Source organism: Myotis nattereri, assembly GCF_964212035.1.
Source record: "Myotis nattereri genome assembly, chromosome: 14".
Taxonomy (NCBI): Eukaryota; Metazoa; Chordata; class Mammalia; order Chiroptera; family Vespertilionidae; genus Myotis; species Myotis nattereri.
The window spans coordinates 41,312,404-41,321,339 of NC_138089.1; the positions used below are offsets into that span (position 1 = coordinate 41,312,404).

Here is an 8,936-nt window from a genome sequence, read left to right on the forward strand (position 1 = left end):
CAATCATTGTTTATTCTGTTTGACCCATGAAGGTATGCTAATTTATGATCCTTGACATTAATAGCATAGAAATAAAAATTAAGGACTACTAACTAAAGCAGCCGTGGGCAAACTACGGCCCGCGGGCCGGATCCGGCCCGTTTGAAATTAATAAAACTAAAAAAAAAAAAAAAAGACCATACCCTTTTATGTAATGATGTTTACTTTGAATTTATATTAGTTCACACAAACACTCCATCCATGCTTTTGTTCTGGCCCTCCGGTCCAGTTTAAGAACCCATTGTGGCCCTCGAGTCAAAAAGTTTGCCCACCTCTGAACTAAAGTGTGGCCTCAGAGTTTAGAAAAGAGGTTAAGAAGTTCTTAACCAAAGTTGAGCTCTTCTCTTCTCAATGGTAAAATAGACTGATGATATTTCCATGGCTTTGACTACTAGAAGCATTTTTCATTGAGAAGAGAATGGGATTTAAGGATTCACGAAGCTTTCATTATGTTTTGCTGTGTTTTTAGAGCCAAAGTGGAAAAATTGCAGGTGGGTTTCTGATGTACTAACAGCTAGTCCAGGAAATTCAGGCCAAAAGCTCATCGTTGGGTTCCAAGTGGTTTACCATAGTGGCCTTTCACTAAAAGAAGTCCATTTAAGTGAGGTCAATGGGCTGCCTCCACTGTGCTCCCTGAGTGAGTTAATTCTCTCACAGAAGGCATTTCCAGAAAAAAAAAAAAAGGGGGGGCAGAGATGCTTAAATGGCATGTCAGGATGTGTCCTCTGAAGCCCAGTAAGCAGAAAAGGCCAAGGTATCAACATTTTTTCGTGAGGCACTGACCTCTTGTGATAAATTGGTGTGTCACGGATTATAGAGCTTGGTCCAACTCTTTTGAGATCTGGAAACACTTTTTTAGAGAAAGAAGGAAAAGGGGGAAGTGTGGAGGCTGGAAATATACACAAACATTTGATTTGTTCAGACACTTCTCCTGAAAGGGCAGTAAACATGCTTAGCTTATTTTATGGCTGAAATCTTTTTATGTTTGTGCAACTCCATTCTCCAGATCCCCCTTCACACGTAAATCCACTCCATCCTGCAGAAACCAGGTGGTGCTGCTGGGAATGATGTTGCTGCTTCCAACATGATGACTTGGCTGCATTTGTAGTGTTGTCAGATGTTTTACCTTCCAGAGAAGGGGATTATATGGGACCAGGCACCACTCCAACATTTTATCTGTGTTGTTTGCATTTGGAAATATATCTCAACGTTTGGATCTCCATTTGAATGGAGGATAGAAACCGAAGTGAACACTTTTCTTTCATAGTTTCCTTTTTTTAATTTTGATTGTCCTTTTTGTGCCCCAGAAATTCCCCAAGAAAATATAACATGAAGAAGAAAAAAATATATGCATCAGAATTATGCCTTAAGACAAAATATTATTGGAGCATATGTACCTTTTATCCAACAATGTTAGCATGGTATTTTGGCTTGGAATTGAAAAGATATATGTTCTTGGTGTCACCTACATTGCCTACGCATTTTAATTTGAGGGCTACCTGTCCAAACTCTCTCTGTTGGAATTCTGCCAAATATCACCCATCTTTGAGACTGTGACTGGAATTTCCATCTCTTTTGTTTCATTTCTCTGGTATCGACAATCATGTTTTGGGTGGCTAGCATCTTTCTTTTGTATTCAGCTCCCCCTTATCATAGGGCAGTCTATTACCCTCTATTTGTAGGCACTCTTAATCTATGAACTAAAAAAGTTTAATTACGAGACTATGGTATTAGCAAACATTAGGTTGGCAGGCTTCATAAGGCTGTTGATGGACCTCTACTTTACCAGATGCGTGCATGTTAACCTAGATTACTCCTAGTTTCCAGCATAAGTGCAGAGGAATGTTATAGTGTCACTCCTTCTCTTTTATTTCTACTTAAAAGGGCCCTGTTACCATTTTCTACTCTTATATAATCAGATCTCCTCTTGGATTTAAGATCCTCTTTGAGAAAAGAACTTTTTTTTTAAAATTTTGTTTTATTGCTTAAAGTATTACAAAAAGTATTACATATGTCTCCCTTTCCCCCCACCCCCTTTACCTGAGAGAAGAACTTTTGAGGGCCTTCTCATTAATTCTGTCTTTCAATTTATCAGGGATTAGCCAACTATGGCCCATGGGTCAAATCTGACCCACTCCTTGTTTCTGTAAACAAAACTTTATTGAAACACATCATATTTATTTATATATCGACTATGGCTGCTTTTGCTCTATCATAGCTCTATTGTAGACTACAATAGCAAGAATTACTAGAGACTAAATGGGTCACAAAACCTAAAATGTTACTATCTTGTCCTTTGCAGAGTAATTTGCCAAATGTTGAACTATGCATTCATTTAAGACACACTTATTAAGTGTGTAAAATTTTACTATGTATGGATGCTATAGATCTAAGTATAACGGATATAATACTTTCTGTCAATGAGCTAACAGTCTTGTGGAAGAGATATACACATAGCAATAGCTTAACCACAAAATAAATGTTCTAAAAGTGAATTTAGTATAGAACAGTGATGGCGAACCTTTTGAGCTCGGTGTGTCAGCTTTTTGAAAAACCTTAACTTAACTCTGGTGCCGTGTAACATATAGAAATTTGCAACCATAGTAAAACAAAGACTTACATTTTTGATATTTATTTTATATATTCAAATGCCATTTAACAAAGAAAAATCAACCAAAAAAATGAGTTCGCGTGTCACCTCTGACACGTGTGTCATAGGTTCACCATCACTGGTATAGAATAAGGAACACATATTCTATTGGGAGGGCCAGAAGTGGTGGTTTAGAAGAGGGCTTCATGAAGAGGCAGACTTTGAATTTTTTGACTTGCAGTACAAAGAGAACTTATCCAGGTAGAGGGTGGGAGCCCTAGGCCGCATTTCTTGCAGAAGGAAAAAGGTGAGCAAAGTCCCAGATGAAGAGAATAGGACTTCTTTGGAAAACAGCAAATAGTTCAGTATGGCTGAAGCTGAGATCCTGAAGGACTGTCACCATCTAAAAAGCTTGTACTATGTGGACTATTAGAGTTTTTAAAATGGTGTGGTGGGGATCGGAACAAAGGGGAGGAAGAATTAGAAGCTGCTGTCTTGCTTGTGTAGCTATGTACAGAACTTCTCTACATATACCTTTCTGTTCTCTAGCTAGGATATCATCTTATCTATTTGCCTTAAAAAACAATTCTTTTTGGGAAAAGCAAGGGGAGAAATACTTTCATTCAGGTGAAATCATTATTATCCCACTTTAAGTTGGCATTTTTTTTGGGGGGGAGGAGGGCATTCTCTAGGGGAGGTATTGGGTCGCTCATTTTAATCTTTGTTGCGAGAAGGTGGCAAGTATCACTTTCAATTTACCCCAGAGCATGGTGGAGAATCCTACCAATTCTCTATGATTATTACAAGATAGAAGGAAGCTGTTCACTGGAAGTATTACATCAGGTGGTAATGACTGTAAGCATTCTTTCTTAGTGTCTGTCAGAACTTTTTTATACTTGAAATGAATTGCTCTTCACATGGCAGTGGGAATTAAACAAAAGGAATGAATAGTGTTTTCTTTGCCATGAAAACTCCTCTGACTTTTTAATGAAAATATAATATTAATTAATAGATAGCACTAATAGAGATTAACACAACCTGTCAATTTATTTTCCTTCTATCAGAAATGATGTTTTTAAATTTCTTACTGTGGTATTTATCTCTGTTCAGCTTCAAATCCCTCTCATCCCTCTTTGAAGTCTTAAAAGGACAGTGTTGCTATCACATATCAGAGCTCAGAAATTGTCTTCCAAATCCCTGATCAATTGGGTTATCCAAAGGGTAGCAATAATGAGCATTTACATAAACTTTCAGCATAGAAAGTGCCTTTAACATGGATTATCTCGTTTACTTTCAAAAACTTGTGAGGTAGATGCTACTCTTATCTCCCACAAGTCGAAAATGGAAGTTTTATGAAGTTGACTTTTTCCCTCAAGATCTCATATTAAGTAAGTGGCAGAGTTCAGAATCAAAAGGCTGACTTCAGCATTTCCGCTTTTTAAATCCTCCTGGATTAATTTTTTTTTCTGAAATACTGCACAGATGTAACCAACAGCGTCAGAAGCAATGGCTCCTTGCCATCAGAAACAGTCAAAGGGGGAGGATAGGTTTCTCAGAGGAAGCGATGTTGACCACGTGTGCTCATCAGGCAGAAAATCCACTGCAGAGATTTTACCTCTTTCAGGCTACAATGAACTTTGCAGGCCAAAAACAGTTCACATTAGAGAGCACACAGCTTCTAAACCAAGGCCAGCATCCAAACTCACTTACATAGCCCCCCATTCCTTTCTCCATCTCTCCCCCAACCTCTTTTTTTTTAAATGTTGGGCTCTGTCTCTATACTTGCAAGGTCTTGATAATCTTGGGTATTTCGTTACTTAAATGACCTTGGTAGCCTTGCTTTGTCAATTCAACAATTGTAATGAACCCAAGTAATGTTTTTGAACACCTATGATGTGTTAAAATGCTCCGAAGTACCCCAGATAGTGTACTATGGAAAAGAGTAGGCTTATAGTACACTCTTGATATACAGAAAACTTCCATCTTAGCTGCCATCCTTGGTCCTGTACTCTCCTAGACAATCTTGGTCTGTTGTAGCCCACATTTCCATGTGACAGTGTTGGTGATGATACCCTTGGAAAGACTCGATGCAGGTTTGGTGCTGATAGCTGCCATTCAAGTGAGGCTTTTCAGATGGTTTAAGGGTCAAATGTCTGAATGAGTCTTAGATATTATCTTCAAAGTCTAATGAGCATTCTTTGACTTTACAGAAGAGCACAAGGTTGTGGGGAAGAGATACAAATGAAAAAGGCCTCTTTCTGCCTTTTCTCTTTGGTCCTTCCATCCTGAATTGCTAGCTTAGTGGTTTGCAGGTGCTCTTTTATAGACCCATATTGATCCATGATTACATTATTCAAGCCTTGGCAAAATAAGAAAAATGTGTTTATAAATTTTGTTTCAGGAAATTATGTTGGTGACAATGACAGTTTGAGAAGAAAACAATTGCTTGGCAAGGCAAAGTTTTGCAATCTTTTGTTGATTCATTACACTTTTGGGGCACTTTTCCTGGCAGTAACCGTCTGGGTACTGCTCTTTCAGCTTGCCAGGGTTTAGGCTCACTGAGTCGGACAATTGTTTTGGCTCTAGAGTCCAGGGTCTAGTCTAGACAGATGCTATAATGGTCATTTTTCATCTTTGCAGACTTGAGTATATGACTTTCAAAAGCATAATTAGTGTCAGAGATGCCATGAATGGCGCAGGGAATGTTGTGGACTGAGACCCCAGTGATGCCATTTACACAACAGTAGGTTTTCAGTCTGTGTACATGGCACCCGTGGAGTGGTGCTGTGCCCAGCTTTCCCAACCTTAAGTGGCAGTCTTGACTGTCTGGGTCACTCTGGTCATAATGTAACGTTTATCTTTCCCATAATTAGCTGATTATTGCCACAGACTCTATTTGTTCCCTCCTTGTACCTATTGATGAATTCTAGGGTCACTTTATTCTTGTGACTCATTGAGAATCCAGTGTTTGTTCTCCATTAAAAGTTGATCTGAGGCTTTATGGCCAAGAAGAAGAGATACTGAACTGCAGTATTATATGTGATAATCACACTGCTTATCTTCTAAAAGTGTATAAAGGAGGTAGAATTAAGAGTGAAAAGAATTTGGCCTGAGACTTGTTAACTGTGTGACCTTGTGGTAGATGCTTAACTTCTTTAGAGTTTTAATTTTCTCATATGCAGAATGGAGATAGCAATGTACACTTGGCAATTATTTTTCTTTGGGTAAAAATTAGATGAGATATGGATGTGGAATGTTTGAGACAGGGTCTAGCACATATTAGCTGCATACATTAGCTGCCCCCAACATGAACATTAACTTCTCCTCATCCTTTTCATCTTGTTGTTGAGCTCTGTTATTGTAAGGATTGTTATGTCTTATTTTAAAAAATGTTTTCATTGATTTTTTTTTTTTTTAGAGAGAGATAGGAAGGGAGAGGGGAAAGGGAGAGAGAATTAGAAACATTGATGAGAGAAACATTGATCACCACCCACTGGGGATTGAGTCTGCAACCCCAACATGTGCCCTGACCAGGAACTGAACCAGCGACTCCTTGGTGCATGAGTGAATGCTCAACCACTGGGCTACACCATCTGGGCTGTTATGTCTTCTTGGTAGATTGACTCTTTCATTATTATGTAGCATCCTTCTCTGTATCTGGTAATTTTCTTTTCTCTAAAGATCACTTCATCTGATATAAGTATAGCTAAGCAGCTTTTTTTTTGATTGGTGTTTCCATTGTATATATATATGTATGTATATATATATGTATTAGTATATTTCAAATGAGTTTCCTGTAGATAGCATATAGTAGGGTCATTACAAAATTTTTATGATTTCTGTTTTAATTGATGTATTTAAACCCTTTATATTTAATGTAATTTTTGATATGTTAGGATTTAAGACAAGTCTGTTACTTTGTTTTGTTTGTTTAGTTTTATGTTTCTCTCTTTCCCCTTTTCTACCTTACCTGTGGGTTACTTTAACATTTTTCTGTGTTATATTTTGCTCTACATTAGTGTTTTTAGTATATATCTTTATAGAATTTATTTTGGTTTATGCAACTTTATTAAAGAAAATCAAATCAATTACTAGCAGAGCTATAAGTTAATCACTCATCCATTGACAACTTGCATCACTTATTCAGTGCTATGTTAAATTGTTTATTGGAAGATAGATTAACTAATAGCTCTAAGATGCCTAACAATTTAAGTAAAAAATTTCAAACCGTTTGAGACCCTATTTTGGAATACAAAGTGTGTTTGACTTCCAATTTCCATTCTCTATGGAACAAGAACAGGCCATTCCTTTAGTGACATGCACAAAATACATCACACTTTCTGTTCTGTTGATGCTATAAATTCAATACCAATTCTCCAGCCACATTGGTTATGAGCATAAAGTATACCATGGAACCTCAGATCTCTAACAGTGAAAGGCTTAAACAAGAATGGATGCTGCTAGAATAATGCTGCTTCCTTTGATGGGACAACAGAGCATCCATCTTCCTCCCCCTGATGATTTTTTCAGCATGTTAGAGCAGTGAGGAATGGTTTTAGTATCATCACTGAGTTCGAGTGAAGACATTGGCCACATAATATACATGCTCTGCTTAAAAGAAAATTCTGAATCTTGAGCAACTGTACTCTTGTACCTACTTTATAGTTTCTAAAAGCAGTTATTGTTAAAAGTGGGAAGAAGTTAAGTTTTTCCAGATGAGCATGTGGATGAATGGAGGGAGATAAAAACAATTAATTTAAAATAGGTGAGGACTGATAGGAGAACAGCTGGAAAGAAAAAGAAAAAAGAACAGTAATTCAAAGTTTATTCCAGCTATAATACAGGCTATTCTTATTTATCCTCACTTGAGGATTTTTTTTTTTTTTGAGAGAGATAGAGAATGGAAGGGAGAGAGAGACAGAGAGAGAAATATTGATGTGAGATAGACACATCAACTGATTGCTTCCTGCATATACCCTGACTGGGCTGGGGATCGAGCCTGCAACTGACCTACATGCCCTTGACTGGAATCAAACCCACGACCCTTCAGGCTGACGCTCTAACCACCGATAAAAACCAGCTAGGGCAGTTATTCTTATTTTGAAGTAGCATCACATGGCATACTTCTGAGTCCATTCCCAAGATATTCTGTCATACTTATTTCTGTCTGTTTTACAGATCCTTGGCGATCTCTGGTTACTAGGGGTCATCTGGGTTTGGATTACATAGCAGTGAACAAGTAGATAGAAGAACTTTAGAAATGGTTAAAGCAGGAGACCACTGTGATCTTAGACTATTGAGACAAATGCTGCCATTACTGTTTATATTTGGATGATAAATTCTTGCAAATTCAACCTTGGGTGGTTTGAGGGGGTAGTCTGTAGGAAAATGAATTGTCAAAAAGAATACGCTGCCTTTATATGGGCTGTCATTAGGCCCCATAACTGTGGCTTGCCAATGGGACATTAGAATTTTTGAAAATAGTTTTCTCAGTGGTTGCCCTAGAGATGACCTTATATTATCTTCTAAAGACAGACTAATTTATATGTCTGAAGTTCAAGTCAGATATTCCAAATCTCCTTTACCTTTCCCTGCCCTCCCACTGAATTATGAGAGAAAAGCACACATTATTAATACTTGTAAGTATTCTCAAGTAAATGTGTAAATTATGTGCTTGAGTATGTATTTTAAAGTACAAAAATAAAAAGTTGTTAAATATTGGAATTTTTTACCACTACCTGCCATCACCCTTTTTATGTGTTTTATTTTTGCTATTGATCTACACATGAAATTATATAGAGATTCTTTTTATTTTTGAAACAGGATTATTTTTTATTTGATTAGTTTCCAGTGTTCAAGAGCCTGATCACTGTGTGTTTATTGACCAAATTTTAGAAACCATGACAGCTCAGGAAATAGAATATATTTCTTCCAAATAATCTATTTACAGTCAGAAGAAACCTCTCTTGAATTGTGTTGCAATTATTTCTTTTTCTTTTTTTATTATTAGTTAAGGTATTACAAATGTGTCCTCATCCCCCCCATTAACCCCCAACCTCCCCCCCCCCCCACACACTCATGCTCCCATCCCCCTGTTGTCCATGTCCATTGGTTTGGCTTATGTACATGTATACAAGTCCTTCGGTTGATCTCTTCCCCTTACCCCCGCCCTCCCCTACTTTCCTTCTGGGGATTGATAGCCTGATCGCTGTTTCTCAGTCTTTGGGTCTGTCCCTTTTCATCAGTCTATGTTGTTCTCTATATTCCACAAATGAGTGAGATCATGTGGCATTTATCTTTCTCTGAC

At 37.6% G+C, this 8,936-nt stretch overlaps 1 pseudogene across 1 annotated transcript; it reads right to left on the reverse strand.

The window, feature by feature from the left end:
- Nucleotides 1-7,740: 7,740 nt before the first annotated feature.
- LOC308529863 (ubiquitin-conjugating enzyme E2 D3-like) lies at nucleotides 7,741-8,095 on the reverse strand (annotated as a pseudogene). The gene has a single exon. The product of its transcript is annotated as a ubiquitin-conjugating enzyme E2 D3-like (transcript).
- Between the last annotated feature and the right edge of the window lie 841 nt (nucleotides 8,096-8,936).